General features: G+C 46.9%; 7 non-coding genes and 2 pseudogenes across 7 annotated transcripts; 7 read left to right on the forward strand and 2 right to left on the reverse strand.

Moving 5' to 3' along the window:
- The first annotated feature begins 231 nt into the window (after positions 1–231).
- Positions 232–347, forward strand: LOC135029408 (U5 spliceosomal RNA). Its single transcript, XR_010225542.1, has one exon. It is a non-coding gene; the product is annotated as a U5 spliceosomal RNA (small nuclear RNA).
- A 275-nt stretch (positions 348–622) lies between these two features.
- Positions 623–738, forward strand: LOC135029435 (U5 spliceosomal RNA). The gene has a single exon (XR_010225568.1). It is a non-coding gene; the product is annotated as a U5 spliceosomal RNA (small nuclear RNA).
- Positions 739–7,481: 6,743 nt separating this feature from the next.
- Positions 7,482–7,645, forward strand: LOC135029354 (U1 spliceosomal RNA). Its single transcript, XR_010225503.1, has one exon. It is a non-coding gene; the product is annotated as a U1 spliceosomal RNA (small nuclear RNA).
- A 152-nt stretch (positions 7,646–7,797) lies between these two features.
- Positions 7,798–7,939, forward strand: LOC135029322 (U1 spliceosomal RNA; annotated as a pseudogene).
- A 692-nt stretch (positions 7,940–8,631) lies between these two features.
- LOC135029308 (U1 spliceosomal RNA) lies at positions 8,632–8,795 on the forward strand. The gene has a single exon (XR_010225464.1). It is a non-coding gene; the product is annotated as a U1 spliceosomal RNA (small nuclear RNA).
- Positions 8,796–8,947: 152 nt separating this feature from the next.
- LOC135029323 (U1 spliceosomal RNA) lies at positions 8,948–9,089 on the forward strand (annotated as a pseudogene).
- Positions 9,090–9,781: 692 nt separating this feature from the next.
- Positions 9,782–9,945, forward strand: LOC135029466 (U1 spliceosomal RNA). Its single transcript, XR_010225598.1, has one exon. It is a non-coding gene; the product is annotated as a U1 spliceosomal RNA (small nuclear RNA).
- Positions 9,946–13,250: 3,305 nt separating this feature from the next.
- LOC135029370 (U1 spliceosomal RNA) lies at positions 13,251–13,413 on the reverse strand. Its single transcript, XR_010225517.1, has one exon. It is a non-coding gene; the product is annotated as a U1 spliceosomal RNA (small nuclear RNA).
- A 152-nt stretch (positions 13,414–13,565) lies between these two features.
- On the reverse strand, positions 13,566–13,729 carry LOC135029287 (U1 spliceosomal RNA). The gene has a single exon (XR_010225444.1). It is a non-coding gene; the product is annotated as a U1 spliceosomal RNA (small nuclear RNA).
- Between the last annotated feature and the right edge of the window lie 500 nt (positions 13,730–14,229).

A 14,229-nucleotide genomic window follows, 5' to 3' on the forward strand; every position in this document is an offset into this window, starting at 1 on the left:
GCTCATTTGCATAGAAATGACAGTAAATGTTTGTTTCTTTTCAAACAGAACTTTCTTGACTATACTAATTGCTTGAAAGATCTGGGAGCACATGGAAAAGAGTACAAACCATGTTTATAGCAAGGGGAAGCCTGGTGAGAAATCTGCTTTCTTTCTTTCAAATTGGGTGCTCACTTTGAGCTGAATGAGGACTGCTGGCATGGCACTCAGGCGACAGGTGGAATCTTGGTCATGTTCTGGTTTCTCTTCAGAACGAACAAATCTTTCGCCTTTTACTAAAGATTTCCGTGGAGAGGAGCAAAACTGAGTTTTATCTCAATTTTTGCATGCCCTATCTTATTGGGGTTTTATTTTATCGGTTTAAAGATAGAACGAGTGTGCTTTAATGTAAGCTCATTTGCATAGAAATGACAGTAAATGTTTGTTTCTTTTCAAACAGAACTTTCTTGACCACACTAATTGCTTGAAAGATCTGGGAGCTCATGGAAAAGAGTACAAACCATGTTTATAGCAAGGGGAAGCCTGGTGAGAAATCTGCTTTCTTTCATTCAAATTGGGTGCTCACTTTCAGCTGAATGAGAACTGCTGGCATGGCACTCAGGCGACAGGTGGAATCTTGGTCATGCTCTGGTTTCTCTTCAGAACTAACAAATATTTCGCCTTTTATTAAAGATTTCCGTGGAGAGGAGCAAAACTGAGTTTTATCTCAATTTTTGCATGCCCCATATTATTGGGGTTTCTTTTATCAGTTTAAAGACAGAACGAGTGTGCTTTCTTGTTAGCTTTAATGTAAGTTTATTTGCATAACAATGACAGTAAATGTTGTTTCTTTTCAAACAGAACTTTCTTGACCATGCTACTTGCTTAAAGGTCTGGGAGCACATGGAAAACAGTACAAACCATGCAGTATCACAAGAGCCTTTATTTGATCTTTCATGAAGATAGAGCAGAATTGAGGACACGTCAACAATTTCTGCCGAAGGTGGTTCATCTTTCCACATGGTGCCTTTGGCCACTGACACCTTCGTTGAGTCAAAGTCTCTGGCTGTGGTCAGAACTTTGAAAATGTATGTCACCAGAACGGTTCAGATTAGGAAAACAGAGGCTCTGTTTGTCCTGTATGCTCCCAACAGGATTTGGTGTCCTGCTTCCATGCAGACCATTATGCGCTGGATCTGTGGTAAGATTCAGCATGCTCGTTCCACGGCAGGATTGCCGTTACTGAAGTAGGTGAAGACCCATTCTACTAGAAAGGTGGGTTCATCCTTGGCAGCTGGTCGGGGAGTCTCGGCATTGCAACTTTGCCGAGCAGCTATTTAGTAAACACTTTTGCTAAGTTTTACAAGTTTGATACCTTGGCTGATGATAACCTTAAGTTGGGTCATTCGGTGCTGCAGAGTCGTACGCACTCTCCCACCCGTTCAAGAGCTTTGGTATAACCCCATGGTTCTTAATGTGACCCCAGCATCCTCTAGGTCGTATGAGAAAATAGGATTTTAATACCTACCGGTAAATCCTTTTCTCTTAGTCTGTAGAGGATGCTGGGCACCCGTCCCAGTCCATACTGTGTCTGCAGTTATTACTTGTGGTTATACACATGTTGTGTTATGGTTCTGGTCAGCTTTTTGCTGCAATTGTTCATGCCGTTGGCTTGTGTTCTGTTGAATGCCACGTTCTGCGGCATGTTTAAGGTGTGAGCTGGTAAGATGCTCACCTTAGTTTAACAATAAATCCTTTCCTCGAAATGTCCGTCTCCCTGGGCACAGTTCCTATAACTGGAGTCTGGAGGAGGGGCATAGAGGGAGGAGCCAGTTCACACCCTTTGAAAGTCTTAAAGTGCCCATGTCTCTTGCGGATCCCGTCTATACCCCATGGTTCTTAATGTGACCCCAGCATCCTCTACGGACTAAGAGAAAAGAATGCCCTTGCGCACTATCCTGACTTCTCCTCCCGTCTGCTTACTTTGTGCCTTCCAACGCACAATGCGAACTACAGGTGGTGCTGCAGGGCCCACACCCTTTTACTTGCCTTACAGAACAGCTCTGGAGCTGTTACAGTGCCCAGCTGCTGCAAGAAATCAGCTTGAATGCTTCAGGGGATGGGGCATGGCCAACATGAGCCCCACACCAAAGGAGGGTGGGGGTGTTTAATGTGAACTAGGGGTCATCCAAGCACTGCAAAAGGCCGCCATGCCCTGCATGCCCCTTTTCTCTTTTCATATGCAGATGAGGGTTCCAGTCAACTTTGGCCCACTGCTTGGATAACATCACCGTATGCAAATCCGTCTGCTGCAGACCTTCCCCCAGGAATGCTTGTACTAGTTGTTGCATATGGTGCTTCAGTATTAGGCAGCCTTCCGCCCTCCCATGTTCATCTGAAAAGATGTGGTCTCCCTGCAGTTGTTGTCCCCAGACGAGAGTTCCCTTGTGCTTCCTCAGTTGAATCTCCTTAACTTGACGGGGGAGGTGCTGCCCGAGCAGCCCTCCCCAGCCCTATCCCAACTCATATTTATTTTGCATATGAGATCTCTTGATCATGAAGATTGTTCTCACAGGGTGAGGTTCATCCATTATATTTTAAAATAGGAAGGTACGAATTACATATTTGAATTGCATCTATGTGCTGGATTCAAATGTCCCCCCCCCCTTCCTTTCTCAATTGTGCCCGTCAGCAGCTATTCTAAGGTTGCTGCCAATGGGTGTGACACATTAATTTCTTCTGTGGGGTACACTGGACTCCACAAGGATTCACATTGGGGTGTAGAGTAGGATCTTGATCTGAGGCACCAACCGGCTCAAAGCTTTTGACTGTTCCCAAGAAGCTCAGTGCATTCTCCTCTATAACCCCGCTTCCATGAACAGGGAGCTCAGTTTGTAGTTGGTGCCTTCAGTAGCAGGCCAATTAACAGGGGCCTGCCTCAGGCAGCCTATTCTTAGCTATTAATTTTGACAAGAAAAGAAGAACTTGTTTTATGAGAATCTACAAGGGCTGCAGCAGGCTAGGTCTAATAGACATCTTTACTGCAGCTTCATCACTCCCAGCGGCGCTGTATACTCCCGTGCCCTGGTTGCTGGGTCACTGCAGCGGAGGCTCCGGTTTCATCCTAAGGTCAGTCACACACACACCACCCTTCCGGATCACGAGGCCGCTGCTGAAGGGGAGCGAGGCCGTAGGGGGTGGGCCGTGTGTGCACTGCGGTGGACACTGATTACTGGGCAGCCGCTCCACTAGCCACCAGGTACAGTTAAGGAGCACAGGTCTGGGGGTTTTTCTCCTATATTAACCCAATTTTGTACTGCCCACAGCGCATTGTGATAGGTAATAGGGCCTGATTCAGGTTGGATTGCAATCACAATAAGCGATCCAACTGCAAAAATTGCTAAGAGCATACGCATGTGCCTGCATTTTCTGCGGCACCCCGCAGAGAATGTGATCGCCTCTGCCTGTCAATCGGGGCGGGGAAGGGGGGGAGAGGTGGGTCAGCAACACTCCATTTCCAAGTCAGGGATGGAGCGGTGCGGGGGCAAGGCTTCAAAATGGGGTCTGCAACGGAGGAGACACAGGGGGCGTGGTCACAGCGACTGTATGACATCACATTCAGCCGCTGTGATCACAAAAATGGTGGCGGCTTCCTGCGCGCACATACAGTCTGCACCAGCAGGAGCCTACACCATTTTTTATGATCACGCTGAACTGCAGTGCGACTGCAATTACAGCATGGTCAAGAAGGGAGGCGTCATGCTGGGTGGCCATGCCCTGTCACTTTGCAGGAGCCAGCACCACTCACACACTAGTCCCCGGGTGCAGCCCCCAACCCCCGGGACACCCGGAGCAACAAAATGTAGATTCAGGCCACCAGGCCACGCCCCTACCTATGAAACCATGCCTCCTTTTTACCATTGCACTGCTTATCTGCGCGCACTGCATTACAATCTCCCTCGCCACCTCTCTGGGTGTCACCAGTGATAGTGACACCTCTGCCATGCTTGTAGCAGCTGGTCCTAAGATCTACGCCTCAAACCCTGAGTGTTTGCCCTTGTGACTTGTTGATCATCATAGCGAAGCAGATGCTTACAGAAAACTGCAGGGGCTTAGATTGAAAATAAAAAAATTGATAGGGTATAAGGTAGAGAGGAGCGGGTTCGGTTCTCCGAGAACCGAATTCCCCACGAACTCCACGTGGTTTACACTGGTCCGAGGCAGGCTCGGTTGTTCCCGCCTGACTCGGAAAACCTGAACAAGGGAAAATGTCATCATCCCGCTGTCGGATTCTCGCGAGATTCGGATTCCATATAAAGAGCTGCGCGTTGCTGCCATTTTTACTCGTGCATTGAAGAGAGAGCGGAGAGGACGTGGCTATGTTCTCTCAGTGGAAATCTCAATATCAGTGCTCAGTATCAGTGGTTACTTATTGCTGCTCAGTAATACTAGTAGTGTGTCTCTCCTGCTCAGTGTCAGTTCTCAGTAGTATCCTCATCAGTGCTCAGTATCACTGTTCATTGTCTTGTGCTGCATTGTGTTGCTCAGCATAATACAGTACATTACTAATAGTCCAGTGCTGCATCTTGCTGCTCAGTGTCAGTTCTAGTATCCTCATCAGTGCTCACTATCACTGCTCATTGCATTGTGGTGTTCTGTATACTACAATAACATAGTAATATAGTAACATAGTTTTTGAGGTTGAATAGAGGCAAATTGCCCATCGTGTTCAACCTGTTTTAAGTTGTGATGATTCTACATACTTGCTGAATAATGTTTTATGACTAGTTAGCTACTATAACTCATGTTACCCCCGGATTAACCATGTTGATATTTGAAGTATTATAACCTTGGATAGCTTTTTCATTCAGAAATGTATCCATTCCTTTTTTAAATCCAATTACAGAGTCCGCCATTACCACCTTCCCTGGCAGGGAATTCCACATCCTGATTGCCCTAACAGTGAAGAAACCTTTCCTCCATTGCGTTCTGAACTTTCCTCCAGTCGCAGCGAGTGACCACGTGTTCTTTTAATAAATAATTCCTCTGATAACTCTTTGTTATGTATCTTTACATATTTGAAGATATTAATAATATCTCCTCTTAGGCACCTCTTTTCTAGTGTATAAATATTCAGCCTAGTAAGTCTTTCCTTATAGTCCAGTACTTTAAGGCCTTTAATCAATTTAGTCTTCAGGATCTCTGACACTTCCATGAGCAGCAGAGTAGTGCAATGGAAGCATGCTGGGCCCATAACCCAGAGGTCGATTGATCGAAACTATCCTCTGCTATGTGCATTTTTTTTTTTATAATTAAAGTAATCAAAAACTGGGATTGATATTTTGGCACTTTTATTTTTACTTAAAGTACAATAACTTTTATCATTTTAATTTGTTTTAATAGTATATTGACAGCATTGTTTTCTTTAAAAAATCCACTTAATTTTCTTTACCCTGTTACTGAAATGGTAATTGACAAAAACAAACTACATTGTCACCAGAAGAGCAATGCAAAATGTACAAGTGATATATGAAAATCATCTTCCATCTTGAATTTCAATGATGCATTGGGACAACAATTTGTGAGAAACATCTTCACCCATAAAGAAAGATTTTCTTAATTCCTTACCTGTGTGCTGATTAGATATCACCTTGTTTTCACATTAAACAGACTTCCCCATGAGGAAGCAGCAAGGATGCAGTGACGTTTCCTGGTGTCAACCTGTATTATTTCAGTAGACATTGAAATGAGGATGCATCTTTGATGCCTTTCCAATGAAGCAAGTTTAATTCAGTAATAGGTGAAAAACCATTCCTACAAAGGTGTTAATCAGAGACTTGGCTTTGTGGACACTTTTCAGAGAGCAAATTTGTTAGCATAAACATAAAATCAGAAAATGAAGAGCTGTTTAATCACTCAATTGGACTTTTCTGCCAGCATAATTTTTTTTCTCTGCAACTCACTGCTAAATTGTGCTTCCTAGCTGTTTTTTTATAAAATCACTTAATCAAATCTAACTCTGATTACATCAGAGAAGGCCAGGTACCCTACACCATAAGGGGGGTTTTTGAAATTTTGACTTGTCTACTTAAAGATCACCAAAATCTGATTACAAGGTCAATTACATCCCTGGGTGGGATTGAACCACCAACCTTTTGGTTAATAGCCAAACATGCTAACCGATAGCGCCACAGAGACACCTTGCGAAAGTCAATACTGACAAAGGCTAATAAGCATTCATCTAGAACGTTTCCTAGAAAAACTTTAAAAAGTCAATAATCTGGAGAATTTTTGTAAGAAACACATTGGTACTTTCCCATGATGAGTGAGTGCTTCAGGATTTCTTGCACTTACATGGGCTATTAACCAAAAGGTTGGTGGTTCAATCCCACCCAGGGATGTAATTGACCTTGTCATCAGATTTTGGTGATCTTTAAGTAGACAAGTCAAAATTTCAAACCCCCTCTTATGGTGTAGGGTACCTGGCCTTCTCTGACGTAATCAGAGTTAGATTTAATTAAGTGATTTTATAAAAAACAGCTAGGAAGCACAATTTAGCAGTGGGTTGCAGAGAAAAAAATAACATTTTAAACCTACCGGTAATTTTTTTTTCTCGTAGTCCGTAGAGGATGATGGGGACTCCGTAAGGACCATGGGGGATAGACGGGCTCCGCAGCAGACATGGGCACTTTAAGAAAGACTTTAGATCTGGGTGTGCACTGGCTCCTCCCTCTATGCCCCTCCTCCATACCTCAGTTAGAGAAACTGTGCCCAGAGGAGACGGACAGTACGAGGAAAGGATTTTTGTTAATCCAAGGTCAAGATTCATACCAGCCACACCAATCACACCGTATAACTTGTGATATACTACCCAGTTAACAGTATGAAAACAACATAGCATCAGTCCAAGACCGATGAAAACTAACATATAACCCTTATGTAAGCAATAACTATATACAAGTCTTGCAGAAGTAGACCGCACTTGGGACGGGCACCCAGCATCCTCTACGGACTACGAGAAAAAGATTTACCGGTAGGTTTAAAATCTTATTTTCTCTTACGTCCTAGAGGATGCTGGGGACTCCGTAAGGACCATGGGGATTATACCAAAGCTCCCAAACGGGCAGGAGAGTGCGGATGACTTTGCAGCACCGATTGAGCAAACAGGAGGTCCTCCTCAGCCAGGGTATCAAACTTATAGAACTTTGCAAAGGTGTTTGAACCAACTTTGACCCACTGCTTGGATGACATCACCATATGCAAATCCATCTGCGGCAGGCCTTCCCCCAGGAATGCTTGCACTAGTTGTTGCATTTGGTTTGTTGTTTGGGGGTGCTTCAGTTTTAGGCAGCCTTCTGCCCTCCCATGTTCATCTGAAAATATGTGTTCTCCCTGCAGTTGTTGTCCCCAGATGAGAGTTCCCTTGTGCTGCCTCAGTTGAATCTCCTTTACTTGACAGAGATGTGCCTGAGCAGCGGCCCTCCCCAGCCCTATCCCAAATCATACTTATTTTGCATAGGAGATACCATGGTCATGAAGATTGTTCTCCCAGGGTTAGGTTAATTCATTGCATTCTGGGTATGCTGACCCCTGTGATTTCCCCAAATGTGGGAAACTCAACTGCATTATTTGTGGTAGTGGGGGACTGTGTTTGTGCTTTCCTCTGGTCAGCTCTGGTAAAAGTCAGATTTCTTTGTCTCAGATCTTCCTCTAGCCTTGTTCTTCTTTCGAGAGTTCCCTTGTGCTGCCTCAGTTGGATCTCCTTCACTTGACAGGGGGGTGCCCGAGCAGCGACCCTCCCCAGCTCTAGCCCAACTCCTACTTACCTGCCAGGTGAGATACTATGATCATGAAGATGCTTCTCCCAGGGCAAGGCTCACCCATTGCACTCTGGGTGTGCTGCCCCTGCGATTTCCCCAAATGTGGGAAACTTGACTGCATAATTTGTGTTTCCCCTGGTCGGCTCTCATATAATTCAGATCTCTTTGTCTCAGGTCTCTCTCCAGCCTAGTTTGCTGTCTGTTTCCACTTCTTTTTTCTTGAGCCCCTCCCTTCTATACCCTTGTGCACTATCCTGACTTCTCCCGTCTGCTTACTTTGTGCCTTCCAACGCACAATACAAACTACAGGTAGTGCTGCAGGGCCCACACCCTTTTACTTGCTTTACAGAGCAGCTCTGGAGCTGTTACAGTGCCCAGCTGCTGCAAGAAATCAGCTTGAATGCTTCAGGGGCTGGGGCATAGCCAACATGAGCCCCACACCGAAGGAGGGTGGAGGTGTTTAATGCGAACTAGGGGTCATCCAAGCGCCGCAAAAGGCCGCCATGCCCTGCACACCCCTTTATTCTTTTCATATGCAGACGAGGGTTGAAGCCAACTTTGACCCACTGCTTGGATGACATCACCATATTCAAATCCATCTGCTGCAGGCCTTCCCCCAGGAATGCTTGCACTAGTTGTTGCATTTGGTTTGTTGTTTGGGGGTGCTTCAGTATTAGGCAGCCTTCTGCCCTCCCATGTTCATCTGAAAATATGTGTTCTCCCTGCAGTTGTTGTCCCCAGATGAGAGTTCCCTTGTGCTGCCTCAGTTGAATCTCCTTTACTTGACAGAGATGTGCCTGAGCAGCGGCCCTCCCCAGCCCTATCCCAAATCATACTTATTTTGCATAGGAGATACCATGGTCATGAAGATTGTTCTCCCAGGGTTAGGTTCATTCATTGCATTCTGGGTATGCTGACCCCTGTGATTTCCCCAAATGTGGGAAACTCAACTGCATTATTTGTGGTAGTGGGGGACTGTGTTTGTGCTTTCCTCTGGTCAGCTCTGGTAAAAGTCAGATTTCTTTGTCTCAGATCTTCCTCTAGCCTTGTTCTTCTTTCGAGAGTTCCCTTGTGCTGCCTCAGTTGGATCTCCTTCACTTGACAGGGGGGTGCCCGAGCAGCGACCCTCCCCAGCTCTAGCCCAACTCCTACTTACCTGCCAGGTGAGATACTATGATCATGAAGATGCTTCTCCCAGGGCAAGGCTCACCCATTGCACTCTGGGTGTGCTGCCCCTGCGATTTCCCCAAATGTGGGAAACTTGACTGCATAATTTGTGTTTCCCCTGGTCGGCTCTCATATAATTCAGATCTCTTTGTCTCAGGTCTCTCTCCAGCCTAGTTTGCTGTCTGTTTCCACTTCTTTTTTCTTGAGCCCCTCCCTTCTATACCCTTGTGCACTATCCTGACTTCTCCCATCTGCTTACTTTGTGCCTTCCAACGCACAATGCAAACTACAGGTAGTGCTGCAGGGCCCACACCCTTTTACTTGCTTTACAGAGCAGCTCTGGAGCTGTTACAGTGCCCAGCTGCTGCAAGAAATCAGCTTGAATGCTTCAGGGGCTGGGGCATAGCCAACATGAGCCCCACACCGAAGGAGGGTGGAGGTGTTTAATGCGAACTAGGGGTCATCCAAGCGCCGCAAAAGGCCGCCATGCCCTGCACACCCCTTTTTTCTTTTCATATGCAGACGAGGGTTGAAGCCAACTTTGACCCACTGCTTGGATGACATCACCATATGCAAATCCATCTGCTGCAGGCCTTCCCCCAGGAATGCTTGCACTAGTAGTTGCATTTGGTTCGTTGTTTGGGGGTGCTTCAGTTTTAGGCAGCCTTCTGCCCTCCCATGTTCATCTGAAAATATGTGTTCTCCCTGCAGTTGTTGTCCCCAGATGAGAGTTCCCTTGTGCTGCCTCAGTTGAATCTCCTTTACTTGACAGAGATGTGCCTGAGCAGCGGCCCTCCCCAGCCCTATCCCAAATCATACTTATTTTGCATAGGAGATACCTTGGTCATGAAGATTGTTCTCCCAGGGTGAGGTTCATTCATTGCATTCTGGGTATGCTGACCCCTGTGATTTCCCCAAATGTGGGAAACTCGACTGCATTATTTGTGGTAGTGGGGGACTGTGTTTGTGCTTTCCTCTGGTCAGCTCTGGTAAAAGTCAGATTTCTTTGTCTCAGATCTTCCTCTAGCCTTGTTCTTCTTTCGAGAGTTCCCTTGTGCTGCCTCAGTTGGATCTCCTTCACTTGACAGGGGGTGCCCAAGCAGCAATCCTCCACAGCTCTAGCCTAACTCCTACTTACCTGCCAGGTGAGATACTATGATCTTCACTGTTAGGGCAATCAGGATGTGGAATTCCCTGCCAGGGAAGGTGGTAATGGCGGACTCTGTAATTGGATTTAAAAAAGGAATGGATACATTTCTGAATGAAAAAGCTATCCAAGGTTATAATACTTAAAATATCAACATGGTTAATCCGGGGGTAACATGAGTTGTAGTATTTAACTAGTCATAAAACATTATTCAGCAAGTATGTAGAATCATCACAACTTAAAACAGGTTGAACACGATGGGCAATTTGCCTCTTTTCAACCTCAAAAACTATATTACTATATGTTACTATATTACTATGTTACTGTAGTATACAGAACACCACAATGTAATGAGCAGTGATAGTGAGCACTGATGATGATACTAGAACTGACACTGAGCAGCAAGATGCAGCACTGGACTATTAGTAATGTACTGTAGTATGCTGAGCACCACAATGCAGCACAAGACAATGAGCAGTGATACTGAGCACTGATGAGGATACTACTGAGAACTGACACTGAGCAGGAGAGACACACTACTAGTATTACTGAGCAGCAATAAGTAACCACTGATACTGAGCACTGATATTGAGATTTCCACTGAGAGAACATAGCCACGTCCTCTCCGCTCCCTCTTCAATGCATGAGTAAAAATGGCGGCAACGCGCAGCTCTTTATATGAAATCCGAATCTCGCGAGAATCCGACAGCGGGATGATGACATTTTCCCTTGTTCAGGTTTTCCGAGTCAGGCGGGAACAACCGAGCCTGCCTCGGACCAGTGTAAACCACGTGGAGTTCGTGGGGAATTCGGTTCTCGGAGAACCGAACCCGCTCCTCTCTACCTTATACCCATATATTTTTTTATTTTCAATCTAAGCCCCTGCAGTTTTCTGTAAGCATCTGCTTCGCTATGATGATCAACAAGTCACAAGGGCAAACACTCAGGGCTTGAGGCGTAGATCTTAGGACCAGCTGCTACAAGCATGGCAGAGGTGTCACTATCACTGGTGACACCCAGAGAGGTGGCGAAGGAGATTGTAATGCAGTGCGCGCAGATAAGCAGCGCAATGGTAAAAAGGAGGCATGGTTTCATAGGTAGGGGCGTGGCCTGGTGGCCTGAATCTACATTTTGTTGCTCCGGGTGTCCCGGGGGTTGGGGGCTGCACCCGGGGACTAGTGTGTGAGCGGTGCTGGCTCCTGCACAGTGACAGGACATGGCCACCCAGCATGACGCCTCCCTTCTTGACCAATCTGTAATTGCAGTCGCACTGCAGTTCAGCGTGATCATAAAAAATGGTGTAGCCTCCTGCTGGTGCAGACTGTATGTGCGCGCAGGAAGCCGCCACCATTTTTGTGATCACAGCGGCTGAATGTGATGTCATACAGCCGCTGTGACCACGCCCCCTGTGTCTCCTCCGTTGCAGATCCCATTTTGAAGCCTTGCCCCCGCACCGCTCCATCCCTGACTTGGAAATGGAGTGTTGCTGACCCCCCTCTCCCCCCCTGCCCCGATTGACAGGCAGAGGCGATCGCATTCTCTGCGGGGTGCCGCAGAAAATGCAGGCACATGCGTATGCTCTTAGCAATTTTTGCAGTTGGATCGCTTACTGTGATTGCAATCCAACCTGAATCAGGCCCTATTACCTATCACAATGCGCTGCGGGCAGTACAAAATTGGTTTAATATGGGAGAAAAAACCCCAGACCTGTGCTCCTTAACTGTACCTGGTGGCTCGTGGAGCGGCTGCCCAGTAATCAGTGTCCACGCCAGTGCGCACACGGTCCACCCCCTACGGCCACGCTCCCCTTCATCAGCGGCCTCGTGATCCGGAAGGGCGGTGCGTGTGTGACTGACCTTAGGAAGAAACCGGAGCCTCCGCTGCAGTGACCCAGCAACCAGGGCACGGGAGTATACAGCGCCGCTGGGAGTGATGAAGCTGCAGTAAAGATGTCTATTAGACCTAGCCTGCTGCAGCCCTTGTAGATTCTCATAAAAAAAGTTCTTATTTTCTTGTCAAAATTAATAGCTAAGAATAGGCTGCCTGAGGCAGGCCCCTGTTAAGTGGCCTGCTACTGAAGGCACCAACTACAAACTGAGCTCCCTGTTCATGGAAGCGGGGTTATAGAGGAGAATGCGCTGAGCATCTTGGGAACAGTCAAAAGCTTTGAGCCGGTTGGTGCCTCAGATCAAGATCCTACTCTACACCCCAATGTGAATCCTTGTGGAGTCCAGTGTACCCCACAGAAGAAATTAATGTGTCACACCCATTGGCAGCAACCTTAGAATAGCTGCTGACGGGCACAATTGAGAAAGGAAGGGGGGGGGGGACATTTGAATCCAGCACATAGATGCAATTCAAATATGTAATTTGAACCTTCCTATTTTAAAATATAATGGATGAACTTCACCCTGTGATAACAATCTTCATGATATAGAGATCTCATATGCAAAATAAGTATGAGTTGGGATAGGGCTGGGGAGGGTGGCTGCTCGGGCAAGCCCCTCCCCCGTCAAGTTAAGGAGATTCAACTGAGGAAGCACAAGGGAACTCTCGTCTGGGGACAACAACTGCAGGGAGACCACATTTTTTCAGATGAACATGGGAGGGCGGAAGACTGCCTAATACTGAAGCACCATCAAATATCAAACCATATGCAATAACTAGTACAAGCATTCCTGGGGGAAGGTCTGCAGGAGACGAATTTGCATACGGTGATGTCATCCAAGCAGTGGGCCAAAGTTGGCTGGAACCCTCATCTGCATATGAAAAGAGAAAAGGGTTATGCAGGGCATGGCGGCCTTTTGCGGCGCTTGGATGACCCCTAGTTCGCATTAAACACCTCCACCCTCCTTCGGTGTGGGGCTCATGTTGGCTATGCCCCAGCCCCTGAAGCATTCAAGCTGATTTCTTGCAGCAGCTGGGCACTGTAACAGCTCCAGAGCTGCTCTGTAAGGCAAATAAAAGGGTGTGGGCCCTGCAGCACTACCTGTAGTTCGCATTGTGCGTTGGAAGGCACAAAGTAAGCAGACGGGAGAAGTCAGGATAGTGCGCAAGGGCATAGAAGGGAGCGGCTCAAGAAAAGAGAAGTGGAAACAGACAGCAAACTAGGCTGGAGAGAGACCTGAGACAAAGAGATCTGAATTATACGAGAGCCGACCAGGGGAAACACAAATTATGCAGTCAAGTTTCCCATATTTGGGGAAATCGCAGGGGCAGCACACCCAGAGTGCAATGGTTGAGCCTTGCCCTGGGAGAAGCACCTTCAAGATCATAGTATCTCACCTGGCAGGTAAGTAGGAGTTGGGCTAGAGCTGGGGAGGGTCGCTGCTCGGGCACCCCCCTGTCAAGTGAAGGAGATCCAACTGAGGCAGCACAATGGAACTCTCGAAAGAAGAACAAGGCTAGAGGAAGATCTGAGACAAAGAAATCTGACTTTTACCAGAGCTGACCAGCGGAAAACACAAACACAGTCCCCAACTACCACAAATAATGCAGGCGAGTTTCCCACATTTGGGTAAATCACAGGGGTCAGCATACCCAGAATGCAATGAATGAACCTCACCCTGGGTGAACAATTTTCATGACCATGGTGTCTCCTATGCAAAATAAGTATGATTTGGGATAGGGCTGGGGAGGGCCGCTGCTCAGGCACATCTCTGTCAAGTAAAGGAGATTCAACTGAGGCAGCACAAGGGAACTCTCATATGGGGACAACAACTGCAGGGAGAACACATATTTTCAGATGAACATGGGAGGGCAGAAGGCTGCCTAATACTGAAGCACCCCCAAACAACAAACCAAATGCAACAACTAGTGCAAGCATTCCTGGGGGAAGGCCTGCAGCAGATGGATTTGCATATGGTGATGTTATCCAAGCAGTGGGTCAAAGTTGGCTTCAACCCTCATCTGCATATGAAAAGAGAAAAGGGGCGTGCAGGGCATGGCGGCCTTTTGCGGTGCTTGGATGACCCCTAGATCGCATTAAACACCCCCACCCTCCTTTGGTGTGGGGCTCATGTTGGCCATGCCCCATCCCATGAAGCATTCAAGCTGATTTCTTGCAGCAGCTGGGCACTGTAACAGCTCCAGAGCTGCTCTGTAAGGCAAGTAAAA

This window comes from Pseudophryne corroboree, unplaced genomic scaffold (genome assembly GCF_028390025.1).
Source record: "Pseudophryne corroboree isolate aPseCor3 unplaced genomic scaffold, aPseCor3.hap2 scaffold_485, whole genome shotgun sequence".
NCBI classification, from domain to species: domain Eukaryota; kingdom Metazoa; phylum Chordata; class Amphibia; order Anura; family Myobatrachidae; genus Pseudophryne; species Pseudophryne corroboree.